The 10,431-nt window shown below is 38.2% G+C and overlaps 1 pseudogene; it reads right to left on the bottom strand.

The window, feature by feature from the left end:
- Positions 1-5,747: 5,747 nt before the first annotated feature.
- The window catches only part of LOC117453324 (plastin-3-like), a 43,404-nt pseudogene continuing 38,720 nt past the window's right edge, over positions 5,748-10,431 (bottom strand).

Below are 10,431 nucleotides of genomic sequence, written 5' to 3'. Positions count from 1 at the left end.
TACAAACTAATTGTTCGGTTAATTCCACAAGCCCAACATGCACAAAACAACCACACATGGCATCTTTGCTGGTTGAAGCTTTGGTAACAGTTGTGCCCTGGTTTGGCTCCAGAACAGTGGACTCCGTTGAGGTTAAAATACATGATTGCACGAAACCAATACCCTTAGGCAATCCCCCTACACGTGACTGTTCAATATATATTCCCCCAATTGTAGTACATGAATGGAAGAATGTGTCCATCTGTTTCCAGAATGAAGCAGGATCTCACACCTCTCCGGATGTGGGACACAGCGACTGTAATACCATAGTGAGGGTAACATTAGCCAGAATTCCCCTCCCACAGAGAGTTTACTTAGTTTGTGGCGACTGGGCTTATGGCTGCGTACCATATGACGTTTTTTATGGCACCTGTTATCTAGCCTACCTAATTCCTTTAATCCGTAAAGTAGAGGCAAATGAGATTGCAGCGATACTTCCCTCTCTACACAGGAACAGCAGGTCCATTACAAAAGGACAACAGGTAGCGAGCCTACTTTTGCCCTGGTACGGCATTTATGTTAGTCAGCAGGAAATCATGGCATTATCCAAAGTAGTGGAACATCATCTAAATGTATCAAGTATCGCGATGTTAGCGGAACATAAAGAATTGCAGGAAGTTAGGACGGTAGCACTACAGAATCGCATGGCGCTGGACCTCCTCTTAGCTGCCCAGGGGGGCGCATGTAAAGTAATTGGTGCGGAGTGCTGTTCCTTTGTCTCTGACGCCACACCTGAAGTTACGGATATGGTCCAGGACACAGCTAAGGGGATAAAAGAATTGCATGAAACTCATGGGTTTACACTTGGGGATTTAAGCGGAACTCTTGGGTCCTGGGGAGCGGGGTTGGTTAAATGTGTTGTTACTGTTGCAGTGTTTATCTTGGTTGTGCTAATCCTAGTGACCTGTTTGATCACTGTAATTAAATTAGCCATACGCAGGGTTGCCAAAACTACCCTCCAGGCCCCACAGAGGCTGGTGGGGTACTCTACTGTAGATGACACAATGTTGATGTACGACGCCGAGCTTCCAGACCCATGGGTCTCCGTGGCAGTTCCGGTACCTTGGGTACCTCCTTTCAGCGATTGATAAATTGATTAAAGTTGACACTCAGACTAAAGAATAAATGTTTTGACTTTTCCTTTCTCAGGTTGTTAAGAATAAATGTTTTGACTTTTCCTTTCTCAGGTTGTTTTCAATAAAATGTCTGACTTCTCCTTTTCAGATTTTTGAACAAATGTATTTGAATAAAATGTATGTAGTAAAGTGCCTTACTCTTGAATAAGTGTATTGAAGTAAACGTAAAGTAATGCTAAAAATGGAGGACACTGTAGCTTTACAGATTACAGATTGATCGATTCATCACTGTGAATTTATACCTTAACTGTGAATTTTTAACTGAATCCCTATTGATTCTGATTTTATACCTCAATTGGATTTCTTATAATCCTACATTCTAATCGTGTTTTAATAAGTAATTGCCTTGAAGTAAATCTTTAAAGATGTAAGCTGAATTTGAATTTGTGTTTGATGAATGAGATTAACTGAGGGATAAATGATAAAAGATCTTGTTTTTGAAACATATATTTTATTATTATATTTTTGTATTGCATGTGTGTTATTATTGTGCTTTTTGACAAAAGAAATCAAACACTGAAGAAAGATGATTTTTCTATTATGGTTGTCTGTATCAACCATTGTGATTGGCTGTTCCAATCTTATTCTGTTTTTGATGTGATTAATGTAATGAGGAATCCACCCAACTCTGAGGACGTTTTATTTGATTCAAGTAGTGACTGAAAATATTCTTAGACTAATGTTAATTGGCTATCAATGAATTGATAAAAGCGTGGATCTGTGAGAGAAATATTTTGTTTAGTGTTTGTACCAGAGTGCATTTTGGTGTTTCACATGGGTCTGCCATAACTTAGAGCAGGGGGTTATAGGTTAAAGGGTTAAAGGTTCCGCTTTCCTGTTGGGGGACTGTGACTAACTGCCAGAGGACTTTAACAGACTGTCTTTGTCTCTGAATCCATGTGTTTGTAATTATTGATCAGAAGACGCGCGAACAGAGGCCCCTCCCGGAATCCTCTGGTAGATTGTCTGTGTTTTCTGTGCAATGCTTTAGTGAGTTTGGGGTTTCCTCAAAGCATGTTGTGTAAATGTCTTGAGCTCACTCACGGCCGTTGGCTCTCATTAAACTCAGTGTTTTGATATAAAGCGGACTCCAGCCTCCATTTCTTCCATCAACATTGCTGAAAAGAAAATCTCTCTCACACCCAGGTGTTCCAAATTCCACTCAGCCGTGTATATATAAAGAGAAGCTGGAGGAGAAGGATGTCTCGCCTATCCTAACGCCGGGAGACCCTCTCCTTACCTCTTCATTTTGAGCTGTAGGCCATATTTTTGCAGATGTGTTTATGTTTAGCCTGGAGGACCTGGTAGTCCAGTTTTCGCAGCTTTATTGTGTTTCTCATAGGGTTTATAATTGATTTATGGTCAGGGGGGAGCTCTGGGTCCTACGGCCTGTGGTGTGGCTGGCTCGGTGTTCCCTCCTTCTGTTTGTTCCTTTTGGCCAGTCCTCCAGACCTCTTTTTGTTTCCCGTTTCGCTTGTGTGAGCAAACGGCTGATTATCAATAAATGCTCGTTAATACCAAGTACCGGTTATTGCGTGTATTCTTTCATGTTGTGGGTCTCAGCACGAGCCACTATCGCGGAGTAGAGGTTGGGGCCGTAACAACATGTCCAAGACACTGTGAAATGCACTTTGCACTTCAATGGAGTAATAACAAGTTAAAATGGGCATTTCCTTTGTTTTTCTTTGTTGGTTGAGCTGATTGAATTGTGTTATGGTAAAATCCCAGTTAACTAGTCAGATTTACAATATAATATCGTATTATTTACATTTCTATATTTACAGTAAATTACTGGCTACTGTGTTGCATTACTTCTACAGTAAAAGTGTGAAAATACAAGTAATTACTGTAATTTATGTACAGCAAGGTACCATAATACCACAGCTCTGTACTGCTATATCACAGTCATTCCATGGGCATGGCAACTGTAAAGTCACAGTATTCAGTCGTTCTTTTATTCTAATTTACTGTAAAATATCTACAGTAAACTACTGTGAAATATTTACAGTCAATTACTGTGAAATCCATGCAACTAGTAGCCAGTAATTTACTGTAATTTTACAGCCAAACATTTTACAGTGCAGAGGAGAGGCCTCCGGCGTTGAGGGATGTTGAGTCTTGCTCCTTAAAGCTCCCATTTCCCACTTATCAATATTCTGACAACCCTAAAAACCTTAAAAAAAACTACACCTAACCCTATAGTTAAAAATACGATTGGTGTCTGGCATTCAAAAATATATGAACGAACCTTCTTCTCTCTCCTGGTTTAGCCCGATCTGGGGAAATACTCGTTTTGCGCCAGGGAATGCTGATGGGGTTTTTAGACTATGGGCTGAAAAGGGGGTGGGACAGTTAAAAGACATGTTTGGAAGTTATAATGGGAACTTTTTATCATTTGAGGAACTTTCAGTAAATACGATATCCCTCGTAAGCATTTTTTTAAATATCTGCAACTCAGGAGCTTTGTTGGAGCGAATCAGGATCGACTCATGCTGGCCCCTCCTCTGTCTATATTGGATAAAGTTTTAATTAAAAAACCCTTTGGGAAGGGCATCATATCTGAATTCTATGATCTCCTGCTGGCGTTCTCCCCAGAATCCTCGAACTCTAGACTGGAAAACTGACTTACAGGAAGATCTAACATTGGAACATTGGAACAGTGGTGTAAGGTGGCCCAAACACAGATGGGTAATACGCGTCTAAAGCTTCTGCAATACAATTGGCCAATGAGAGTGTATATTACACCAGAAAAAAACTGAATACATTTAATGCTAATATCCCAGACACGTGCACCAGATGTGGGGAAGAAAAAGGCACATTATTCCATTGTCTATGGGTATGTCCAAGAATAAAGGAATTCTGGGAAGAGATTAGGGGTAACAGTACAGAATATTTTATTGATCAGCTTAAAGCTGGAACCAAAAATGTTCCTACTTGGCCTATATCCGGATGGACATAACATACAGCGTTATGAACAAGTTTGTATAGATATCTGTTTATTACAAGCAAAAAGAGTGATTGCCTTAACATGGAAAAAGTTGGGCAAACCTAGTATTGCACAGTGGTTTAGGGAACTTTCTCTATGTCTGCCTTTAGAAAAAATCACTTACATTCTCAAAAACAAACAAGAACTGTTCCAGAAGGTCTGGGGACGTTTTATACATTATACCAAGAACAACGACCTATCTCAATTTCTGAACGAACATGGGGCAGGATAATATGTTATAATATGTTAAAATGTAAATTACTGTGATAGCCTCTGCAGAAATAGGGTCCTATTGCTGGAAAACTGGATGGTTGCCGATGTATTAAAGTGCCCTTGTTGTATGTACCAATTTAATTTAGTGTTGTTATTTTTTCTTTAATGTAATGTAGTTGTCCTGTGTATATGTATGTATTGCTTTTGGCTCTATGTCTTCGTCCTATGTATGTGATTTTTTTGTATGCTGAAAATCAATAAACATATTGATAAAAAAAAAGACTGGATCTTGGTAGAATAGGGCCAGATCTGGATAGAAAACATCTGTATCCCTGAGAAATAAGGACAAATCTGGATATAATAACACTGTATCTGGGTAAAAAGGGTCGTATATTGGTAAAAAAATACTAGATCTGGGTGGAAGACAACTGTAACTTGGAGGAATTAGAATGGATCTTGGTAAAATAAAGACCATATTTGGGTTAAAGAGGTCATATCTTAGTAGAATTAGACTGGATCTTGGTAAAAATAAGACTATATATTGTTAGAATAAGACTGTATCTACATGGAAAGAGGAAGAGTTTTTTTTTCCGAAAATATAGGATCTTGTAATCATAGGACAGTATTTATGTAGAAAAAGCAAGATTTTGGTTGACAAATTATAGATCTGGGTAGAAGACGACAGCATCTTGGAGGAAATAGAATGGATGTCGGTAAAATGTAAACGATAATGCCAGATCTTGGAAGAATAAGACTAGATCTTGGTAGAATAAGAACACATCTGGGTAGAAAAGGCCAGATCTTTGTAGAAAAAGCCTGGATCTGGGTTTAAGATTGAATGGCACAAATAATTGGTGGATTAGAGCCAGGACACATCCCTTAAACTCAACAGCTGCCTCTTAAGACTGCTAATATCCACACCACCATCATTATGTCATATCAGCCACACTGTTGACATGGCAACAGCCTTCTTTCCTTTATCAACCCAGCCGTTGTCTCTGTTGCTGCTCAGCACAGCGGGCTGATTCTGCCTAGCAGCCCATATTTACCACATACATTGGTGTATAGCAAAAAAGGTAAGGCAGATTGTAGTGGAGATATTGAAGTATGTAAAATACTGTTTTGATCACATTAAAATAAAAAACTTGAAAAACAATGGCTGAGGCAATTCTCATTCTCTCTAATTGAGAAGTTCTGGATTAATCTGTAAATTGTAAAAACCTTTTTTTAATTATGGTATACTTTGAAGTAAATCTACAGTCCATTATAACTCTAATATTGAATTATCAAGTCGCCCTCAAGACAAAAAAGTGACACAAATGAACAAACATGTATGGAACAATTATTTTATTGAACATAATCGATATGTTCAAACATACTGAGTATTAAAAGTATTGCTATCATGTGAAGCAACATTTATGCCAACAGTGGCTTTCCAGAGGGCCAATCGAAAATGTATACAAGAACAAAGTGGAATGTGAACATCAGCAGCATCAAACCTGGATCACTTTTTAACATATCCACAAATGGACCCGCGACATTAGGACAACAATATTTGTCAGCAACAAACACATGTTCCCTGACATTTTAAACATGGACCAGTTTTAACAGCTCATGGAAATGTAGATGTTCTCTTCTGTTATAATGTCTTGTATTGAGTTCATATTTAGCAGTAGCAGCTTTGACAAGTTAGAAATGCAATGTCCACAATGTAGAAAATAAATTCTCACTAATTATCAAATCAACTGTTTTAGGGTTTAAGGGAATTTTGAAGGTGCAAATAATGCAATTTTAAGGGTTCTTATGCATTTGTTTTAACAATTTAATACCCCCGGATTTGTTGTTTCATAATATACTGAGTTAAAGATCTTCCAGTGTGAAAACATTGCACTTCATATTATCCTGCACAGCTTTGGGAGTATAAAAAAAAGGCCAAAAGGTATTCATTAAAGAATATCATTTTATGGCTTAGGTTCATTTAATGCTCATTTGGTGGTTTGGCTGGCACATTTGGAGATACAGCAGGACGATCATGAGCTGTGACACATGGGGAGATTAAAGGCAATGCAGCCGGGGAAATGTTAGTCCTGTCAGTACAGTTTAAGAAATAACATTAATAGGAGAAACAAATAAAATAATGTACAGGGCTGCGAGGTCTAAGTGATTATTGTCTTAAAATCCCCATGTGACACTGCCTTTGCATAACAAAAAAAACCTTAATGTATTCATTTATTTCATGGACAGAATTACCCCTCAACAGGGTCATAGCGGGGCAGGAGTCCCTCCCAGAATGCACTGCGCAGACCCAGTCTAGACAAACACATTCACACTTATGTTCATAACTATGAGCAGTACTCTTTTAATGTGGCACTACTAATCAGTTAAAGCAAAACTGAGATTCATAAAAAAACTCATATTTACCAGGTAGCTGTTATAGAAGTCTCAACTTTCTGCAAAATTCCACAACCATTTTGAAAATTGAAAGTCCTTTGGAGCCAAAACATGATCATTATTGTTTGTGTCAACATACACAGGTGTCATTATTGATTATTGACAACGGAATTCACAAAAGATGACTAAAGTGATACTTCTATTTTGGCTTAATGCAGAATAACCGCTTTAAAAAACTAAACAACACAGCTCATCTCTTCATGTCTAATCCAGTCACACAGGCAAAATGTCAGTGTGTATATTTGTGTGTGTGTGTGTGTGTGTGTGTGTGTGTGTGTGTGTGTGTGTGTGTGTGTGTGTGTGTGTGTGTGTGTGTGTGTGTATGTGTGTGTGTGTGTGTGTGTGTGTGTGTGTGTGTGTGTGTGTGTGTGTGTGTGTGTGTGTGTGTGTGTGTGTGTGTGTGTGTGTGTGTGCGCGTGTGCACGTGTGTGCGTGTGTGTCCTTTAAGCCCTCTTCATGCCTCGCCCCATCAGGCAGGCGAAGATGGTCATCACCATTTTCTGGTTGATCTCCACCAGGTCGTCAGGCAGGGCGTACACTTTAGCTCCAATCTTCCTCGCCATGGAAACGGCATACCTGGTGCAGGAAAGGGTCATAGTTAGGATCGCTATGGCAACAAATTATATCTGTGACATTCATTGTATTATCTTGTTACTTGTATTTGCAGCAAATGCATGTTAGATGTACCATGTGAGCTTTCAAAGTTACAGCCACTGAAAAGTAAAAAGAGTGCTGACTTCTGACTCGTTTCTCTCCTATCCATCATTTTTTATTTTGGTAATTTTTTTTATTTTATATTATTATTTTAAATGTTTGTTTCTCTTTATAGTTAACATCTTTTTGATAGTGTTCCAATCGCAAAATACAATCTTATATATTTTATATTATCGGTTTTATATCTGTGAATACACAATAATTATATATGTTTTAATCACCTTTATATAATGGAAATGAGACACAACAATATAAAAATGAACATATCTGGGAAATTGTGTTTCAATCTAGCCTTTCTTCTGTGTTTTGGACCTATCATTTAATAATCACTTCTTTAAGCTAAAATATTTTTATTTTGAGTATTTCAAAAATCCTGAGCACAGGTATATATATTATATATATATATATATATATATATATATTATATATATATATTTTTTAGTTTCCTATGTTTTATTTTATCCATACATAGTATGCACTAAATAATATCCCACTGCAGGCTGAAGGTTTTTTCACAGATCTAATGTGAAGCTTAAACCCAGCCACAGTCAGAGGAAAGCAGGCGGCGGTTACTTGGCGTTGTTGAGTTGGTCTTCCGCTGACAGAGTTCCTGTTTGAACCAGTTCAAAGTTCACACTGGACGGCTGGATGGCATCGATCAGTTCCAGAACCGGCATGCTGGTACCGATGGATTTATCCTACACACACACACACACACACACACACACACACACACACACACACACACACACACACACACACACACACACACACACACACACACACACACACACACACACACACACACACACACACACACACACACACACACAGGTCACACACACAGGTCACACTTGTATACTCCACATAATGACAAATACACTCAAAACAACTAGGCTGTTAACAGAGCACTACTGTTTCTTTAAAATAAAACTGTGAACAATTTCATTATTTTTGGTAAACAAAGAGCTGTGTTTTTTCACAGTCTCTGACATGTCAATAATCAGGTTGTGATGCATTACATCAAACACATAATACAGTAGCATTAACACTAGTAGAAACCAAAGAAAGAAGCATTGCAAACGTGACAGACCTGATTACTCTGGTGGAAAAAATTGAACTATAATTTTACAATTTTCAAGCCAGGACTTTGTATCTAAAGTGTGATGGAAAAGAATGCTAAAGGGTCTGTGAATGTGTTCTAGCTTGACTGTTTACTTCGGACTTATTATAAGCCAAATGTACCCTAAGAAGGGCTACAGTAGATATTAAAGTAAAACTGACCCTAAAGCTTTTGATAGAGGAACTCTTGCCGGCCTCAGCCAGCGTCTTGTTGACCCATGAAATGATCAACTCATCTCCCGCTACTTCTCCTTCTCCCAGGTCCTCCAGAACATTTAACGTGTACCTGCAGGGATTATAAGAGCATACATTAGAATATCAGCAATCAAATAAAATCATACTTTTGGTGAAGTATGGAGCTTGGGGTAAAATCATTTACTGAAATAGTTAGGGACTTTATTACAGTACAACATTTGATAATATCTAGCTGTAACTGATGTAGAAGGAGAAACTCATTTTGGCTGGTAACCTAACAATTCTGTACGTTGTATAAGTTATATGAAAAAAATCGTACAAAATCAATGCTACATTTGCCATAAACCCGATTGCTTTCTATCACAAAGCGGAGTATTTCTGAGTGAGGTTGTTTTCTCTATGGCATCACTAAAAGGAATTAACATGTTGGAAGTGATAGCCTTTCAGCGCCCTCTACCTGCTTCAGGCTGTATAGCAACTCAAATCTTTAGAGTCTGAAAGTGGGTTTTTTTCTAGTTTCTGGTGATTTTCTAAAATAATGTCAATAAGCACGTGAAAAAGTGAAGTTTCACAGTTGAGAGATTAAATCACCTCCTCATCAGCTGCCACACCAGAGCCAGAGTGAGAGTTGGATTTCCATCGTACAGGTCCTGTCCTCCAATTCCCACCAGAGAGAAACCAGCCTTCGTCTTTCCCAGCTCCACAGCATAGGCACAGTTTTCCCTCTGTTGGACACACACACACACACACACACACACACACACACACACACACACACACACACACACACACACACACCACACACACACACACACACACACACACACCACACACACACGGTCTGTATGTTTCGGGAAATGACTATATCACCTTTTCTAAATTATATCAGACACACTTTATGTAGTGGCTCCTGCTTTAGAGTAACTTAGGGTATTTGAACCTCCCTGTCCCAACCATAATATGTAATTGGAACATAACCATATTTAATTAGATCGGAATCGTTTTTAATGTATTGACTCTAACCCTTGTTTACATTGTTGGTTCACAAGGGAAGTCAAGAGGACGGAAACTTCGAACCTACTCTGGACTGTTTTTTCTAAGCTAATGTGAGGGATAAGATGTTGTCCCGGGGATGGTAGAAATACAATTTTTAGGATTGCACTCAAAAGACAGACTTTTTCCTGATTGTGATTAAGTTAGCATTAGCTGTTAGCAGCTGGTGAACAGATTACGTAATGGTGCGTTCAAGCTCTCTCCAGTTAAAGTTGATACTCCGTGAAGGTTAATTAAAACATTATCATGACATGTACAATTGTAATCTTTAGAGGAGAACCTTTTTCAACAAAATAAAATAGATATTAGAGAGGAAATCAACTAAAAACAGTATGCAAACAAAAATCAAGGATTTAGTTTGAAGCACATGGGATATATTGTTTTGTTTTTTTATCAAGACTTCCCTAATCATACAAGTTATACAATATCTGTAAACATGTATGATACATTCACTTTAATAATACATTTTGAGGATGAATCATTCATACTTCATTTAATTGTATCCTGACTTCAGTAGGAGTT

The sequence above is a fragment of the Pseudochaenichthys georgianus genome, chromosome 10, assembly GCF_902827115.2.
Source record: "Pseudochaenichthys georgianus chromosome 10, fPseGeo1.2, whole genome shotgun sequence".
Lineage (NCBI taxonomy): Eukaryota > Metazoa > Chordata > Actinopteri > Perciformes > Channichthyidae > Pseudochaenichthys > Pseudochaenichthys georgianus.
This window is presented reverse-complemented; position numbering and strand designations above follow the sequence as displayed.